Consider the following 19,593-nt stretch of genomic DNA (forward strand, 5'->3'; position numbering starts at 1 on the left):
TAGCTGAAAATTGCAACCTAAGCATATATGGGTTCCTGGCCACTGTGACATCTCAGGAAATTCCGCTGCGGATGAGCTAGCTATGGAAGGCACCAACCTACAAACAATAACTTCCGTGGTTGAGCCAGCCCTCCTCTAAACACCTGCAAACACTGCCTGCGATCTCTTTTCACGGATCAAGCAAACGCCAGATGGGCCATGGAACCTACATGTAGTATATCCCAGCAAATCTAGCGTAAGTTGGATGAGAAGAGATCTCAATCGGTGATATTGTTAAGCCGTATTTCTATAAGCCCACTAGTGGGCCTTCTTACAGGTCACTGTCTCATGGGCACTCACGGTGCCTATATGGGCCTTCAGGCAAATGACTTCTGCCTCAGGTGTAGGGACGAAGAGGATAGAAAGCGTAGAGCACTAACTGGGTCACTGTCCCGCACTGTCGAAAACTAGGTACAGATGCCTCCATAGACACTCCTTTGGGTGCCTTGCGGAGCTTGAATCTGCAAACACAAACGACATCTTGCGTTTCATCAGACAAACGCGTTGGTTTAGCCTCACTGGGGCCTAAACATTCTTCTTCGGAAGTAGAGAAATAGGTAATAAGGCCCCCCGCGTGGTGGCACAACGGGCCACAACGGCCCGCGTGAGTCTCCGCTTGGAAAGCGGAGGCAGCCACTTCAACCTAGCCTAACCTAGCCGGGTACGAGTTCGATGTATAGACGCGCGTTTGGTCCGCCAGTTGGATGCTCCGCTTGTTAAGACGCGGTTTGATGTTGTTCTTTTCCAGGTGCTGTCGTATGATAGGGTGGCGCCGGGTTCAACCAGCGCGCGCACGCGCATGCCCTTGATGGTCACTGGAATGTAGAAACGGCCGCCTACTTGTGCTTTTGCGATTAGTTCGCTGGCTGGTGATCCCTCGGTTTCTCTGGCCGGATATACGATCCTTTGCGGTTTCCTTTAATAGCGTTTGGCGGCGTCTTGGATGAACTCTTGTCGGTAGTTTGGCTAGGCGGTGGGCATGGGCAGTGCCTGGAGAGGATGTTGTCTTGGCCACACCTGGAGCATAGCTTCATCCAGGGGCCCTTGCATTGGTAGCGGTGGTTTCCACGTTCAACGGAACTCCATGCTGTCGTACTCCGTGTCCAGGTGGTATAGGCTGTGGACCACCACTTTGCCCTGTTTCGCTTCTCCCCTTTCCGCATCTCATACTCTTCAGTTAATTCCAGGAGCTCCTCAATGATCTTAAACTCGCTGCGCTTGACAAAGATGCGATATTCCACGCGCAGGCTATCGAAGATCCGTTCGAGATGGTTTTCTTCGCACATAGTCGGGTGCTGGCGGATCAGCGTTTCCAGCGCGAGGATGTAGTCCTTGGCCTTTACACGGCCTTGCTGCTTGCGTTGTCGGATGGCCTCTTCCAAATGTCGCAGGTGACGCTTAAGTAGAAAAAAATTTTGCACCTCCCTCCTGTTGTTTACGGACTACCATTGGAGTGCCTTGCCACGTAGGAGTTCCGGCAGCATTGGGAGGAGCCGGTCGACGGGGATGCGTTAACATTCGGCGAGCTCCTCTATCCTCTCAAGAAACTCGTGCAGCGACTCCTCTCCCGAAAAGTGCAAATCACAGCGACGAACGGTATTCATAAGCTCACCGTCGCTCATTTCGTCTCGTTTCGGTGATGCGTTCTCTCTCTTTCCCACGTGCGGCTGTGGGCTGTGAATCTGGTTCGAAGGGATCGGCTTTGTTGTTGGCTGAGGTAGCATAACGGATTTTAACGACAGCCTTTTAAAAACCTACGCCCCTGAGCGCCTACACGCACGCGCACCACTGTCTCTGCAAATAACAATGAGAATTGTCTGCAAACAAACTGCGTATTATGTGTGTATGTATGCGAATACAAAGCCAAGTGTTGTAGCTAACATGTTTGAAGCCTTCCAGGAATTTTGAGTGACTTTGGGCTAAAGTGGGTTGACAGTAAACCGAAAACGGTAGTGACAACAGGAAAAGGTTGTCTATAAAAGGGCCACCATCCCCTTCTTTTCCATCAAAAAGTCTTGAATACCATGTCGAATCCACAACGCGAGTAAAGTGTAAGTGCATATACAAAAAAAAATATATACATATATATGAAAAAAAAAAGTTTAAAAGTTTTAAAGTGCGAAACCGTCCACCAAAAGATCTAGCACCACCAGCGACGGTAAGTACCACCACCATTCCCGTGTGTTCGAGGGAGCAGGAGACCTTGGGCTCGTCCGACGAGATCAATAAAAAAATCAAAAAAATGTGGTATTAGCTTTCACGTTATAATATTATTTATTTAATTAACTAAATATGCAAAATTGTTTAATTAATTACAATATGATATTGTAATGTGTTTGCGTGTATATGTATATGCATATGTGTATATTAATAAGTATATAATTCTATTGTTACTTACGTGAATCGTGGTGGCTGGAGTTTGCTGCTTATCCTTTCTGTGATCGCAAAAGAAGTGAAAGAGCCTTCTTTTGCATAAAATCCTCTAACTCGCGAAACGGTAAGATCGATCGATTATTGTAGTTAACTGTTTGACAAAAGTAGTCAAACAGTTGCTGTTAACATAAGATTAACAGAATGCATACCAAGGCTGCCGAAAACATTTATATTCCTAGGGCTGCCGCAAATATTTATGTTTTAGCCCATAGGCATAAACATGCCGGCCCCCTTGCGACAAGCAATTTCCTAGCAGGACAACAGCCAGCCACCAAGATCCAAGTTTACGAGTTTCCAATGGTACACTGTTGGAAAGAAATTCAAAAAAGAAAGAAGTGTATAGACGTGTATTAAAAATTTCAGATGCACTTGTTTATTACGAAATTCAATTGGTTAGCGTATAAAATGTATAAAATTGGATATAATATAAGTTCAGCACTTAATATATGTATGTATATAAATTCAACAGTTGAATGTTCGAAAAATGAACGAAAAAAATAACGACGTATGTGGTTTTAGCAGGCCCCAGATAGCACGAACCCAAAGACGGTGTCTTGGGCTAGTAGCGGACCAAGAGTGCCTGCTGGGATTGTGCCCCTGTATATTTTAGGGAACACGTCTGCTCCTAGTACTAGGCGCACCGCGCGTCGGCAAGCTTTAGGTTGGAGTACGCTCTGACGATTGCACTATGAACCTCTTTAGCCGGTGAGCGCTTGAAAAAGTTCCGCAGAACTATAACATGCGTTGTTACCGTACTCGCATGCCCGTAGTTGCCTCGTAATTTGATAAAGCAACCCTTTTGCTTATTTGTCGCCGTCGTAGATAGGTTTAAATCTTTTACAAGGCCGTCCGCGATAATTGAGGTACTGGCGCTTGGATCAATCAGCGCACGAACTAAATGTAATCGCCCTCCGGATTCGACCTTGATGACTGTAGTCGGTGTAATCGCGGTGGTATACTGTATGCCTATTAACGCAGCAGGTTCCTGAACACCAGATCGAAAATTATTGCGATTCAGAGGCTGGAAAGCGTAGGGTTCCACTCTCCTCCGGGGTTTGTTTTGGTTTTGGCGATGTGCTTGGACATTTTGTTGTCGACGGTACGGCTTAATCGCTCGTGAAGCATCTTGTTGCCTTTTTCGTGATGCAACAACGGTCTAAATCGGCGGTCGGTCATATCGCTGCTTCGTGCGGTTGGGAGTGCATCTAACTCCCTTTCCTCGTTGGTGTCTCTGCGGGAAGCACTAGTTCCCGCTTGCGAGACAGATATTTCACCTTCCTCCAACTCTACAGGAGCATTATTTTCAGCTTCGACCACTGATGCTTCTAACGAAATGATGTCGTCATCGTCGTCGTCGTCGTCTTCATGGCGTGAATACCTTGATGGTTTGTGCGTTGTTCTTCGCGGGTCGGCAGAGGTGTCAATATGGAGAAGAGTGTGGTGGTCGTCGTTGCATCGACGACATCTTCCCTCATTTGAGCAACTCTCTGTTCGATGAGTGCCAGCCAGGCAATTTGTGCAATAGCGGTGTATGAGCACCGCACGTAAACGATCTTCCGGTTTTTTTGGCCCTAAAGATTGGACAAAGCCGAATCGGATGATATCGGTCGCAGAATTTGCACTTGAGGCTGTATTGTCCTCCGAACTCAATGCGTTTGCGCATAGCAGAATAACGGGTCATGTTGTGCTGTAATGACATTTTTCCCCGTTGAGGTAACAATGGTATAATGGAAAATGTCATGTATATATGCTGGCGAGCAATAATTCTACCGATTACCTCGACTAGAAACTGAGGTGGTTTAAGCGCTATTATTAAAGCGGCTGCGACTTGTGGCTAAAGTGATTATTCTGTCAAGTATGTATTTTTACCCAGAACCCAAAATTTTGTAGCTTATTAGACTAGAGCATATACATATGTATGTTGCTTTATTGAATATGCGATCCAAAAAGAAAAGTAAAATATTTCGTACGACCAGTGTGCAAATAAGTAAATTAAATCTTCAGCATTAACACTTGACTTATTTCGGAGCGATTTTTGTTAATCTGAAGCATTTAGTATCCTCCCCCCTTTAATTTTCGTTAAATTTGCCTTTATACGGACTAAAATAGTAAATTTTACAACGTTTTCACACATTTCATATCGATTCCGGGATCTTGCATTCAGCCCACACAACTAGTTGCATGTTGTGAACGCTGCATGATCACACCAGTCGATACCTTTGGTGCACTTATCGAATTGAAACAATGCATTCACCACGCACCACTACTTTCATGATGGCCGGGAACAAAAGAAGAACAAAATCAAAACAAAATGCCGGTAAGTGGTAGATTTGTATGCAAGAAAAACAGGGTGCTGGAAAATGTACCCAAGTGCAATGGCCCAAGTTTAGAAATGCGGTAATTTCTGAATTTTAATGTTATTTTAATAATAGGCCACGTGTTATGCTTATTTAACTGTGCAAATAAATTGGCAAAATCATAATGAGCATTAGAGTGGGTTGGTGCCTTTGAGCAAAAAATTTCTAGAAAAAAATTTTTTTTTTGAAGGAACGTGATAATATTTTTCACAGATGGGTTTTTATTTTGGATGTGCACTAAAGGAGGTGTATAATCCGCCGAAAACTGCTATGAGTTGGAGTGTGTTTTGCCAAAAAAAAAATCAATTTTTTTCTTTTTTGAACCTTTCGGTATTTTGTGAAGTTCGATTAAATTTCAATGAATGCATAAATTACATAAATCAAAAGATACGCAAACGGGAAAGATTTGTATGGGAAAAAAATGAATTTTATGGGCAACTCCAATACCATTGGTAATTTGGATTACAGCATTATAATAAAACAAAATGTATGTATTTTTCGGGTAAAATGAACGAGATGCGATGAGAAAAAAAAATGTTTTGAACAACGAAAATGCGAACGAATGTCGAGGTGGTAGTTTAAATAAAAAGAAAGAACTGTTTTTGTTAAAATTTGCCTAACAGCTACTTTGCTGATTAGGGGTTGTCCTAGATCTAGTTTCCCTTGAAGTAGGTTCCTCATTTTCAATGGTATCTGTTGGTAGTAGTACCAACTTCACTAACGGTCGTGTAACCTGACCATATTCTGTAATAAGGTCAACGACGCGAACTCGGTTATCGGGACCGGGATATAAATTGATCACTCTGCCCATTCTCCATTCGTTAGGTGGCAAACTATCCTCTTTGATAACGAAAAGATCTCCGACCTTTATGTTAGTTTGAGGTTGCTTCCACTTATTCCGTTTGTGTAGTTCAGCTAAATACTCGGATTTCCATCTTCGGCAAAATTTATGGTGTATAGTTTTCAGTTTCTGCCATCGATTAACAATCGAAGCAGGATTCTCGTTCGTATCTAATTCTGGTGGGGCTAATAGATGTCCTCCTACTAAGAAATGACCCGGGGTAAGAGGTTCTAAGTCAGAAGGTTGGTTAGAAGCAGGGCTCAAAGGTCGCGAATTGAGACACGACTCTATTCGACATAGAAGCATGTTAAACTCCTCAAATATATATTTCCCCACTAATGCAATCTTTTTGAAGTGTGCCTTAAAGCTTCTAACGCCCGCTTCCCAGAGGCCGCCCATATGCGGCGCAGATGGCGGTATGAAATGCCATTCAAGTAATTGATGTGCATACTTTGATAAAGTTCTATCACGCGCATCAGCGATAAAGATCTTAAGTTCTTTTTTAAGAGCCCTTGAGGCTCCGACAAAATTCGTTCCGTTATCTGAATAGATATTTTTTGGACATCCTCGTCTAGCAATGAACCTGTCAAAGGCTGCTAAAAAGGATGGGGTACTTAAGTCATTTGTGGCTTCTAAATGAATAGCTTTGGTAGCAAAGCAAACAAATAGACAAACGTAACCTTTTGAAATGCGACAACCATGGCCGCGATAACTTTTAATATCAAATGGTCCTGTAAAGTCAACCCCTGTATTGGTAAACGCTCGCGAAAAGTAGTTCGCTCCTTCGGCAATGCACCCATAAGTTGGTTTTGCGATCGTTTCCGATAGATCGTGCAGGTCTTACAATTATGAATGACAGACCTAATCATTGTTTTCACACTAGGGATCCAATATTGCGTTCTGATAAGTCGCAACATTAGTAGATTTTCACCATGAAGTGATATGTCATGGATAAATTGAACTATCAGACGTGATAACCTACAATTATAGGGGAGAATAATTGGACAACGTTCGTTGAAAGGTAAATCTTCAGATGCCTCATTACGCCCTTTTATCCGCAAAAGATTATCTTCGTGAATAAATGGATTGAGAGAAAGTATTTCACTCTTTGAATCTATCACTTCTCCTGCTTCGAGTTTTTTGATTTCCGTACTAAAGTGTTGCCTCTGTGCAATGATTACTAATCGAGTAATCGTTAATTTAATTTCGCCTGCTGCAACTGAGCAAGACGTTGGTTTAAATGAGGCTTTTGTTTTTGGATTTGTTCGCTGAGAAAACCTTAAAATATATGAAATCACTCTCAAAGCTCTGGGTAGGCTGGAAAATCTTTCAAGAATATCACTAACATTGCCTGTGGTTGAAGTATGTACTTTGACCCTTTTGTCCTCGCTATTAGTAGTATAGTCTGTATTTTGTGGCGGCCATTTTTCTTTACCTTCTTGAAGCCAAGAAGGACCCTGCCACCACAAGGAATTGTTAAGCAACTCGTGTGCTAATACACCCCTACTAGCTAAGTCTGCTGAGTTAGTTGCGGAATCTACATGAGACCAACTTGAATTTCCTACTTTATCTCGGATTTTAGTAACTCGATGGGCCACAAAGGTAGACCATGAGCATGGAGGTTTGCGTATCCATGCGAGAACTATCATAGAATCGGTCCAAAGATGCAATTTCAAGTTACCGAAATCAAGAGTATTGATAACCGATTCAATAATTTCTGCGAGTAGAACGGCCCCACAAAGCTCCAAGCGCGGCAGAGAAATAGTTTTAACTGGAGCAACTCTGGTTTTAGCTAAAAGTAAGTTGACGTGTATCCCTTCTTCCCTTTCCACACGTAGATATACAGCAGCAGCATATGGTTTCTCCGATGCATCGCAAAATCCATGAATCTCGACTTAGTCCTTTGGTGAAAATAGTACCCATCGTGGAATCCTCATTTGCTCGATTGCAATGTGATTTTGCGCGAAAATGTTCCATTGATCCTGCGTGGCTGGTGAAACTGGTTCATCCCAATTAGTACCTTCTAACCAGATGGTTTGCATCAAAATTTTAGCAACTATAATAATTGGTGCCAGCCACCCTAATGGATCGAAAAGCTTGGCAATAGCCGACAGTATTTCTCTCTTACTTAGAATTTGATTAGTTTCAATAGATTTGACTTTAAAATAGAAATGATCCGCATGAGCATTCCATCTAATACCAAGTGCTTTGGCACTGCTCGTATCTTCGAATTCGAGAAAATCTTCATGCAAAAGATGCGCCTTTGGAATCCCGCCTAAAATTTCACTGAAATTCGAAGTCCATTTTTTGTCCATTGATCTCGCGCTTTAATTGTCGATTCTATGGAATGACCCCCAGCAAGGACGTCATCGACGTACATATAATTTCCCAAAATATTCGATGCGATTGGGTATACGGGTTCCGAGTCATCAGTTAGCTGTAATAAAGTTCTAATTGCTAAGTAAGGAGCACAATTAACTCCGAAAGTCACAGTCTTCAATTCATAAAGACTGATAGGTTCATTCGGACTAGAACGAAAAACTATTCTCTAATATTTGGTATGGTCGCTATTGACCAGAATCTGGCGATACATCTTCTCAATATCGCTGTTGAAGACATATTTAATAACAGCATAGTTAAATCAGACTGAAGCACCGGCCCTGGAAGGAGAACGTCGTTAAGGCTTTTGCCATTTGCTGTTGCAGACGAGGCATTAAAAAACCACCCTAACCTTTGTTGTTGTACTTTCCTCTTTGATTAGCGCATGATGAGGCAAGTAATAATTGTCAGTAGCATTAGCTGACTGCATTCCAGGTAATTTGGACATGTGGCCCATGGATTCATATTCCATGACCACCCTATTATATTCCTGTCGTAACTCGGGGCTTTTTGCTAGTCGTGATTCGTTTGAATAAAATTGTGAACAGGCTTTTCCTAAAGAAGGGCCTAAATTAATGTTATTTGGGAAATCTGATCGGAAAGGAAGTGAAACGATATATCTTCCCTGATCATTCCGCACTGTTGTACGTTTGAAGAGCTATTCGCATTGTTGCTCATCTTGCGTACGAATTTTTGTTTTTGGTACATCTTCCAGTTCCCAAAAACTTCCTAATTGTTTCACTAATGACACTTCATTGAAATAGGATGCCCGATGGTTAGATGGTTTTACTGCGTCCGCCTGACCAGTTAAAATCCACCCGAACACAGTTTCTTGGGCTAAAAGTGTATTAAGCACGTTTTTCCTAATACCCTCTAATATTATTTGTGGGTAAACGTCTCCTCCCAAAACAAGATCAACTTGCTCGTTGATGAAGAACCGCTTATCCGCCAAGATAAGGTCTGGAAAAGCTTGTTGTGTCAACGCCGAAATTTGGCATGTTGGCAAGTTCCCAGTAACTTGTGGCAAAACAAGAACCATAGCCTCGATAGCAATCAGTGGGTCGACAGGTGACCGCAGTTGGATCATACACGCTTTCTTTACCTGCGCAGAAACCGTATTATTGATGCACGAAACTTGAGCATGCATTTTACGTGTTGGCAGGTTTATTCTGCGTCTTAGCCTCTCCGTAATGAAGGAACACTCTGATCCTGAATCTATAAGTGCTCTGGGAGAAAAGTTTGTACCATTGTGATGTATGTTAACCCGCGCCGTACCTAATAAAATCCCTTTGCTTGTATTAGCATGATGGGATTGTACATTGCTAGCAGATGGTGTGTTACTGCTAGTGGAGTCGAGCGTTTGTAGGGCTTGTGTAGAAGTGGACTGTATATTATCCGAAGGTTTCTGTGATTTGTTAGACGGTTTTGACCGTTGATTCTGTAAATGCAATAAAGAATGATGTCTAGAGTGGCAAGTGCCGAAATTGTACGGGCTAGTACATCTCGACACCGAATGTCCCGAAGAGAGGCAATTGAGGCAGCAGCCATTGGATTTAATAAAACTATTCCTTTTGCTAACCTCTAACCTTTTGAAATTGGGACATCTATGAAGTTTGTGCTCTTTTGATTTTCACATATTGCACGCATTATTGGCAACACTAGATTGATGTGTGCCAAGCTTCTTTTGTGAAGGTTCGGGGGAGGATTTATGTGTACTATTTGATTTCTGAACCTTTGGTTTGCCCCCTCGGAGACCTGAAACGCTTTCCAAAGTCTCCAATCTATTAGTGAGGAACTTGTCCATGTCCTCCCACTTGGATATGTCCGTCTTATTTTCGACCGACTGCTCCCAAAGCGATAGTGTTAGTTCAGGTAATTTTGTTGAACATAAGTATGTGATAATTGCATCCCAGTTAGTAATGTCAAGTTTGTGACATTTAAGGGCGGATATACAATTGTTGATATCCCTCTGCAATTTTTTAATAGAAGTCCCGCACTCTGACTCTATTGAATCTAAATTGAAAAGAATTTTCAATTGGGAATTAATAAGAATTCTCTTATTCTCATACCTATCGCTAAGGTTTTTCCAAGCAGTGTCAAAACCTTCATTGGTCAACGGACATTTTTCAACAATTTCCCTTGCTTCACCTTGTGTCTTTTGCATAAGGTAATATAGTTTTTGAACTCCGTCAAGTGATTCATTGCTTTTATAAATGGCCGTGAACATATCACGAAAAGTTGGCCATGAAATATAATCGCCCTTGAAAGTTATGGTATCGCAAGGAGGCAGACGGAGATTATGATGCTTGTGAACGATATTGTGTTTCCCCTTGTTTTTCGCTTCCTCTTCAAGCGATTCGCATAAACTATGTATTTTTGACATAGTTCTAATATAAGTTGCATAGCACATTTTATGCTTTTTGCGAATTGATGAAACCGCTTTTTGGTCAATGGTTTCATCTGCCAACAATCCGTCAAATGCTTCTTTCACTTTTTCATACATTGCCTTAAAATCGGCTTGCTAGATTTTCAGACGTGGATTGTATGATTTTTGGCAGGTATTTCATTAAAATCTTTGTCGTAATCTACTACTGAATCAGTAAGACTGGTAAAGTTTTCCATTTTGTTACAAAAAAACGAATGAAAAGCTTATAATGAGATGAAATTAAGCAAAGGTTGTGAAAAACGTATATATTTGACGGGTTTACTAATTGCCACCACAGATGTAACACGCAAAAAAAATATTTCCAGCCAGAAAAATATATGTTTTTAGACAAAGAAACGCAAAAAACTTATATTTTTTAATATTTTGGTACAGTAGTTCCTTTGAGACCATTTTCGGACCAGTATAAGCGTGGGTGGGTGAGAGCTTTGTAATGCTGTGCTAAGATACTCGTGGTTATGGTAACCAATTTATATGTTGCATGTACAACCCTAAGCTGTGTCGGATATTCCTTACCAGGGTAGGAGGAAATAACCGATAGCAAAGAACTTCGTTGTACGAGGTCGAAATATTAACTTGTTAACTTTTCCTTGTACAGCCCTAGGCTGTGTCGAATATTTCTTACCAGAATATGGGGAAAATACTCGATAGCAAAATGCTTTGTCGTACAAGATAATTTTTTGTGTCACTGATTTTAACAATAACTAACACAACCAGACACCCTGTTTATATAAAACATATGTTTCAGCAATCAAATGACCGCTCGTACCTAATTGCACATATGTACATACATATGTATATGTATGATTGTAAATAATCAAAGTGGTGTATTGCTCGCCAGCCAGCAAAATTTTAATAATTAAAAACAAGTGCAGTGATTTTGTAAAATAATTGAAGTGACTTTTAAAACTATAATAATTTAAGTGATTTTTTGAAATGAACAATTTTTAAGGTTTTTATATATGTATGTGCACGGGCCAAGTGTTAAAAAGTGAGGTTAAAAGGAAAAGTGTGATACTCCTATTCTCTAGCCTTTTCCCTAGCTTTATAAGAGGTCACTGAGGTAGAAACCTCCAGACGAATATACTCTAAGCGCAAATGAAGTCAGAAACCTTCAGGTGCGCTCTTGGTCGGAAGTAATAAAGCCTTCCGACTCATATGCCTGTCTCCTGAAACTTAAAAGCTTAATTTAATGTAAAAATATTTTTGACTATTTAACAAAAAATTTACCGAAATCACAAAAAAAATTATTTTTAAAAGAGTGCCTTTGCGTGCACTATTTATGAAATCAAGAAAAGAATGTACGTACATATGTGCGTGGGTCACAAACAAAAAACAACCCTTAACTTCAATTAATTCTCAAAACCACTTTAAAACACTTTTAAATAATTCTTTTAATTTGATTCACTTTATTCTTTACAAGAAAAGTAACCAATATAATTTTAAAAAGTGCACTGAAATTTTTCACACGTACCTTTTATTTAAAAATCGCAGATATGATGATGAAGTTCGCTGGATTGCCAAAAATTTTAAAATTTGCCAACGCTGGATCACCAATAATTATTATTTTTTCCTTGCTGGATCACCAAAATAAAGTTGAGTGAAATTATCTACGCAAAAATTTTATATGGAAATTTGGTTCTCATTTAACGGCGCTGAAGGACCATGTTCGAGGGAGCAGGAGACCTTGGGCTCGTCCGACGAGATCAATAAAAAAATCAAAAAAAATGTGGTATTAGGTTTCACGTTATAATATTATTTATAAATATGCAAAATTATTTAATTAATTACAATATGATATTGTAATGTGTTTGCGTGTATATAATTCTATTGTTACTTACGTGAATCGTGGTGGCTGGAGTTTGCTGCTTATCCATTCTGTGATCGCAAAAGAAGTGAAAGAGCCTTCTTTTGCATAAAATCCTCTAACTCGCGAAACGGTAAGATCGAACGATTATTGTAGTTAACTGTTTGACAAAAGTAGTCAAACAGTTGCTGTTAACATAAGATTAACAGAATGCATACCAAGGCTGCCGAAAACATTTATGTTCCTAGGGCTGCCGCAAAAATGTATGTTTTAGCCCATAGGCATAAACACCGTGTACCTAAATCCCCTACTGTAGTCGCCTGCCTATAACCTTCCATTAACATCCGCATAATTTATCTCATTCCCCTCTTTTCATCCATAGTACGTTGAAGGAATCCCCAAAGGAAACCAACCACCACCGTCGGTGCTAGGCACCAAAAATCGACCAACGGTAAGTAAATACATCCACCTTAGTGACTAGCCCAAAAGTGATATTGAATTTAGTGCCATTTTCTCAAGTGAACTTCATAGTTTGTCTGCTCTGTAAAGGAAAACAAGTAAGGACGGGACTGTCTTCGGCTGTGCCGAAGACTTCATACCTTTCATGAATGGGGCTGAACAATAATCTTGTGCCGTTCGTAATCTCCGAATAATCAGATGTATAAAATAAGAAATATATAATGAACAGATCTACATCTCCAAGCGATTTTTAAGATAAATATAAAATAAACAAGTAAGGAAGGCTAAGTTCGGGTGTAACCGAACATTACATAGGTACTCAGTTGAGAGCTGTGGAGACAAAGTAAGGGAAAATCACCGTGTTGTAAAAAGAACCTAGGGTAACCCTGGAATGTGTTTGTATGACATGTGTATCAAATGGAAGGTATTAAAGAGTATTTTAAGAGGAAGTGGGCCATAGTTCTATAGATGGACACCATTTAGGGATATCGCCATAAAGGTGGACCAGGGGTGACTCTAGAATTTATTTTGTACGATATGGTTATCAAATGAAAGGTATTAATGAGTATTTTAAAAGGGCGTGGGCCTAAGTTCTATAGATGGACGCTATTTCGAGATATCGCCATAAAGATGGACGAGGGGTGACTCTAGAATTTGTTTGTACTATATGAGGTGGACGCCTTTTCGGAATATCGTTATAAAAGTGGACCAGGGGTGACTCTAGAATTTGTTTGTACTATATGGGTATCAAATGAAAGATGTTAATGAGTGTTTTAAAAGGGAGTGGGCCTCAGTTCTATATGTGGACGCCTTTTCGAGATATCGCCATAAACGTGGACCAGGGGTGACTCTAGAATTTGTTTGTACTATATGGGTATCAAATGAAAGGTGTTAATGAGTATTTTCAAAGGGCGTGTGCCTTAGTTCTATAGGTGGACGCCTTTACGAAATATCGCCATAAGGGTGGACCAGGGGTGACCCTAGAATTTGTTTGTACGATATGGGTATCAAACGAAAGGTGTTAATAAGTGTTTTAAAAGGGAGTGGGCCATAGTTCTATAGGTGGACGCCTTTTCGGAATATCGTTATAAAAGTGGACCAGGGGTGACTCTAGAATTTTTTTGTACGATATGGGTATCAAATGAAAGGTGTTAATGAGTATTTTAAAAAGGAGTGGGCCTTAGTTCTATATGTGGACGCCTTTTCGAGATATCGCCATAAACGTGGACTAGGGGTGACTCTAGAATGTGTTTGTACGATATGGGTATCAAATTAAAGGTATTAATGAGGGTTTTAAAAGGGAGTGGCCCTTAGTTGTATATGTGAGGGCGTTTTCGAGATATCGACCAAAATGTGGACCAGGGTGATCCAAAACTTCATCTGTCGGGTACCGCTAATTTATTTATATATGTAATACCACGAACAGTATTCCTTCCAAAATTCCAAGGGCTTTTGATTTCGCCCTGCAAAACTTTTTTCATTTTCTTCTACTTAGTATGGTAGGTGTCACACCCATTTTACCAAGTTTTTTCTAAAGTTATATTTTGCGTCAATAGACTAATACAATTACCATGTTTCATCCCTTTTTTCGTATTTGGTATATAATTATGGCATTTTTTTCATTTTTCGTAATTTTCGATATCGAAAAAGTGGGCGTGGTCATAGTCGGATTTCAGCCATTTTTTACACCAATACAAAGTGAGTTCAGATAAGTACGTGAACTGAGTTTAGTAAAGATATATCGATTTTTGCTCAAGTTATCGTGTTAACGGCCGAGCGGAAGGACAGACGGTCGACTGTGTATAAAAACTGGGCGTGGCTTCAACCGATTTCGCCCTTTTTCACAGAAAACAGTTATCGTCCTAGAATCTAAGCCTCTACCAAATTTCACAAGGATAGGTAAATTTTTGTTCGACTTATGGCATTAAAAGTATCCTAGACAAATTAAATGAAAAAGGGCGGAGCCACGCCCATTTTGAAATTTTCTTTTATTTTTGTATTTTGTTTCACCATATCATTACTGGAGTTGAATGTTGACATAATTTACTTATATACTGTAAAGATAAAACTTTTCTTTTAAAATTTGAATTTAAAAAAAAAAAATTTTTAAAAAGTGGGCAGGTCGTTCTCCGATTTTGCAAATTTTTATTAAGCAGACATATAGTAATAAGAGTAACGTTTCTGCCAAATTTCATCATGATATCTTCAACGACTGCGAAATTACAGCTTGCAAAACTTCTAAATTACCTTCTTTTAAAAGTGGGCGGGGCCACGCCCGTTGTCCAAAATTTTACTATTTTTCTATTCTGCGTCATAAGTTCAACTCACCTACCAAGTTTCATCGCTTAATCCATATTTGGTAATGAATTATCGCACTTTTTCGATTTTTCAAAATTTTCGATATCGAAAAAGTGGGCGTGGTTATTGTCCGATATCGTTCATTTTAAATAGCGATCTGAGATAAGTACCCAGGAACCCACATACAAAATTTCATCAAGATACCTCAAAATTTACTCAAGTTATCGTGTTAACGGACAGACGGATGGACGGACGGACGGACGGACATGGCTCAATCGAATTGTTTTTCGATACTGATGATTTTGATATATGGAAGTCTATATCTATCTCGATTCCTTTATACCTGTACAACCAACCGTTATCCAATCAAAGTTAATATACTCTGTGAGCTCTGCTCAACTGAGCATAAAAATAGGTAGGTACTTTGTGTGAGGATGCAAAGTTTCAGGTTTTTTGTGGTCTGCGTGTAAAAGCTATGACTACGAATCACGTATTTCAACAATATATGACGTAAACGTAACTATTTGAAGAAATTTGATGAATTTTGAAGCTTCTAGCCGCAAAAAAGGGGCAAAAATGACAGTTTATATGAAGTATATAGTATATATACCACCGAACTCTATGATTTTTTCAGACAACAATATATGCTATATACGTAAGAGTTTGGTGAAATTTGAAGCTTCTAGCTGTTAAAACGGGGCAGAAGTTGCGCAAAGTTTTTTATCTGAACAATCGGTTGTATGAGATATATACTATTTATACCACCGATCTCAATGATTTTTTCAGACATCAATATTTGCTATACACGTAAGCATTTGGTGAAATTTGAAGCTTCTAGCTGTTAAAATGGGGCCGAAATCGTAAAAAAAAAATATATATACTATATATATACTAGGGCGGGTCGATTTAAAAATCGCTCATTGCTCTGTGAAAATCGTATTCTAGGGATCAAAATAAGAAACTTTGCCGAAGGAACCATACCTCTAAAACGAATTCTGATGCCCCCCCCCCCCCCCCCCCTTTGGGTCGAGCTTTTGGGCATTGGATTTGAATTCTACCTGCTGTGTCTTGTGGTGGCTTAAAAAAATAACACAAGCAATTTTACGATCTGCAATTGTGTCACAGTGATACCTTCATTTTTTAAAACGGTTGAATAAAAAACCCACACAACTATGTTTACGACATGCAAATGCATCACAGTGATGCCTTGGTTTTAAAAGGGGGTTGTAAAAACGCTAATTTCTAATAAATTTTTTAAATTTCTTTTCTATTACTAAGTTAAATTCATTTTTTCATTTACATATGTTCTGACTAAATAAATTTCTAAAGAGAAAAATAAACTTCAAAAAGAAAAAACATAGGCATTTCAAAGTGGGATTTTTCAAAATTTGCCCCTATGACCCAAAGGGGGGACATCAGAATTCGTTTTAGAGGTATGGTTCCATCGGCAAAGTTTCTTATTTTGAGCCCTAGAATATGATTTTCACAGAGCAATTGGCGATTTTTTTGCCTCCCCACAAATCGACCCGGCCTAATATATACTATATATACCATCATATATATATTATATGTATCACCGATCTCTATGATTTTTTGACACAACAATATATACTATATACGCAAGCAGTCGGTGAAATTTGAAGCTTATAGCTGCTAAAATGGGGTAGAAATTGCGAAAAGTTTCTTATCTGAACAATCGGTTGAATGAGATATATATTATATATACAACCGATCTCTATGATTTTTTCAGACAACAATATATGCTATATACGTAAGCATTCGGTGAAATTTAAAGCTTCTAGCTGTTAAAATGGGGCTAAAATTGCGAAAATATATATATATACTATATGTATATACTATATATACCACCGATCTTAATGATTTTTTCAGACAACAATATATGCTATATACGTAAGCATTCGTTGAAATTTGAAGCCTCTAGCTCTTAAAATAGGGCAGTAATTACGAATCGGTTGTGGGGGATATATACTATATATACGACCTGTTCGGCCTGAGTGCGTCGTAAACCGGCAGTGGGTAGGCGCACAAGGGTCGGTCTCGGTTGGCAATTCACTCCAATGAAATAAGAGAAAGCACAAGAGGATTTTCCTCGTTATAATGGGTGGACTTTATTAGATAAGTAAAAATAAGTTGGGTACAATATTACCTGAATTGATTGTGATCAGAACGGCAGAGATCGTTGGCGGCAGATGCGTGCTGGTTGGCTGTTGAAATCAAAAAAGAGGCCGGTTGTATAGCAAGCTACAACCGTTGACCCGCAAAATCCTCCGTTTTGGAGGGGAAAGGCACCCACACATCAACCCTGACATGCATATGCATGAGTGCTGACAAAAAGCACACACACACGCGCATGTACATGCATGCACATGCATGAGGGTGATGGTGTGGGTGGTTATAAATTAATTCGAGTATCGAGTATCGATTTGCAGAGTTGCATTGGGGGGGTCGCAATCAGATGCGGACAAGTTAGGCATCCTGCCTAAACATGCCGGCCCCCCTTGCGATACGCAACATCGTTTTCCGCCAATGACCTCCGCTGAAACGAGAAAAATTATTATAAGACTTACACACTAAACTTAATCTAAGTGAAGAGTTCGTCTGCGACGCAACATGGCCGGGAATCCCTTTGGACTTGCTTAGCATGCCACCTGAGCTAAGATGAACGAATTAGCGGTTATGAACAGTGAAGTGAATATTTCTTGCCATTGAATTATACATAATTCTTAAATATAGAAATTCAGAATGTAATATGTGAATTGTCGATGGCCAGTAAGGCTGGACGAAGAGGCCGAGGTCTCCGTTCCAGAGTGGCACCAATGTTTGTTATTCTTTGGTTTTTTTTTTTTTTTTTTTTTTTTTTCGGTCCGGATGGAGAGGCCGAGGTCTCCATTCCAGATTTGCGGTTTTTTTGTGGGTTGGACGAAGAGGCAGAGGTCTCCGTTCCAGACTCGAGGGTTTTGAGGTTTTCCTGGGCTGGACGAAGAGGCCGAGGTCTCCGTTCCAGACTCGAGGGTTTTGAGGTTTTCCTGGGCTGGACGAAGAGGCCGAGGTCTCCGTTCCAGCGTATAATGTGGTCGTCTCGCTCTCAGGGCGACTGTGGCATTTTATGGATGTGCCAGGGCGAGTGGCCGTGAGGTTGGTTGGGTGATGCGCGTTTTCGCTGCAGCGCATGTATTTCGTCAGTTGTGTATTATATTATTACCCTACAAAACCTACCCACGCCCATGCAAATGTGACTACGAATATAACCTATCACCGTAAAATGACTAGTCAACTGACGTGGAGTGACGAGAGCGTTTTTGCAAAGTAGTTAGTGCTGTGATTTCGAGCAGCTTATGTATTTCAACAAAACCAGCAAGATTGCGGTGTGTGGGAGGTTGGAGCGGACGTGATTCCAAGCCACCCGCGCAAAATTACTTGGTTTCGTGATACGCGTGGTGTTTTATTAACCACCGTACGTTAAACTATATGACTAAACCGAGTTTGAAACGAACCGGAGAGGTTGACGACGGTATTGATTTAATTTTGTGCGACAGCTCATGACGAATAGCGCAAATCGTAATTACATTGGAAAGTGTACCAACTGCCGGTGCTTGCATGCAGATTGGCGATGCGTTCTCAACGACGCGTTCGATCTGCACGTACCATTTTGAGATTGCATGCAACCCTGTTGTGTATTACTTGGTTAGCTGACAGCTGGTATGGTGAATTTGTGGTGTGCGAGTATATATATACATATATGTATTTGCTTGCCCTTGAAACAAAAACTAGGTCACTGGGGCAGTAGCACACTAGGCCGGTAGAAACAGTTGACTTTTCCCATTTCGGGATTTTGTCGTGTCGGGATTCTTTTATTTCGGGACCCGGATTGTTTTTGTACCGAGCCCTTATAATGACCTTTTGTGATATTTGTTGTTGAAAAACAACAAGTCCTGCCCCCCAGCCAGAAAACAGTACCCAAAAAAAACGGAAAGGGTAAAAAAAAACGACAACAAAAAAAATGTCTTTTGTAAAAAAAATGTTAAATTTTTTGTGCAAAGAGAGGTTTGTTTCCGTTTTGTTTTCCTCTTTTTTTTTTGAATTCATTTGTTATGGATGACTGCTTGGTACTGCAGTAGATGGCCGTATTGGCAAAAATACAAAAGACTCGTCAGTCCCGATTGTGATGTTTTGTGTCGTTTTCGGTACTTATTTTGTCCATTTATTGTTCGGTATCCGCCCTTAGTCTGACAGCGCTAATGAAGCTGCCGTGGTTATTGCGGGTTGCCATCCAGTTGTTTTCCCGTAACAGGAATTTTCCAGGACACATGAATGCAGGATTGTGGTGGATAAATTACCCTCACCACATTGTTATTTGGATCTTCAAGCTGTTTAAATGTAAGTATGACGGGTTCCTCACTGATTTTTAATAGTTTTTTCTAATGGGTTTTTTTTTTTTTTTTTTTTTTTTTTTTTTTTTAGATGGAACCGATGCAAATGCTTCTCGTGTGTTTGGAGACTGGGGGAGAGGAGCCAA

At 40.1% G+C, this 19,593-nt stretch overlaps 1 protein-coding gene across 10 annotated transcripts in view; it reads right to left on the bottom strand.

The window, feature by feature from the left end:
• Positions 1 to 19,593, bottom strand: part of PGAP1 (GPI inositol-deacylase) — a 1,928,961-nt gene that overhangs the window by 744,013 nt on the left and 1,165,355 nt on the right. The gene's annotated exons all lie outside the window — the stretch shown is intronic.

Source organism: Eurosta solidaginis, chromosome 4 (assembly GCF_040869045.1).
Source record: "Eurosta solidaginis isolate ZX-2024a chromosome 4, ASM4086904v1, whole genome shotgun sequence".
Taxonomy (NCBI): domain Eukaryota; kingdom Metazoa; phylum Arthropoda; class Insecta; order Diptera; family Tephritidae; genus Eurosta; species Eurosta solidaginis.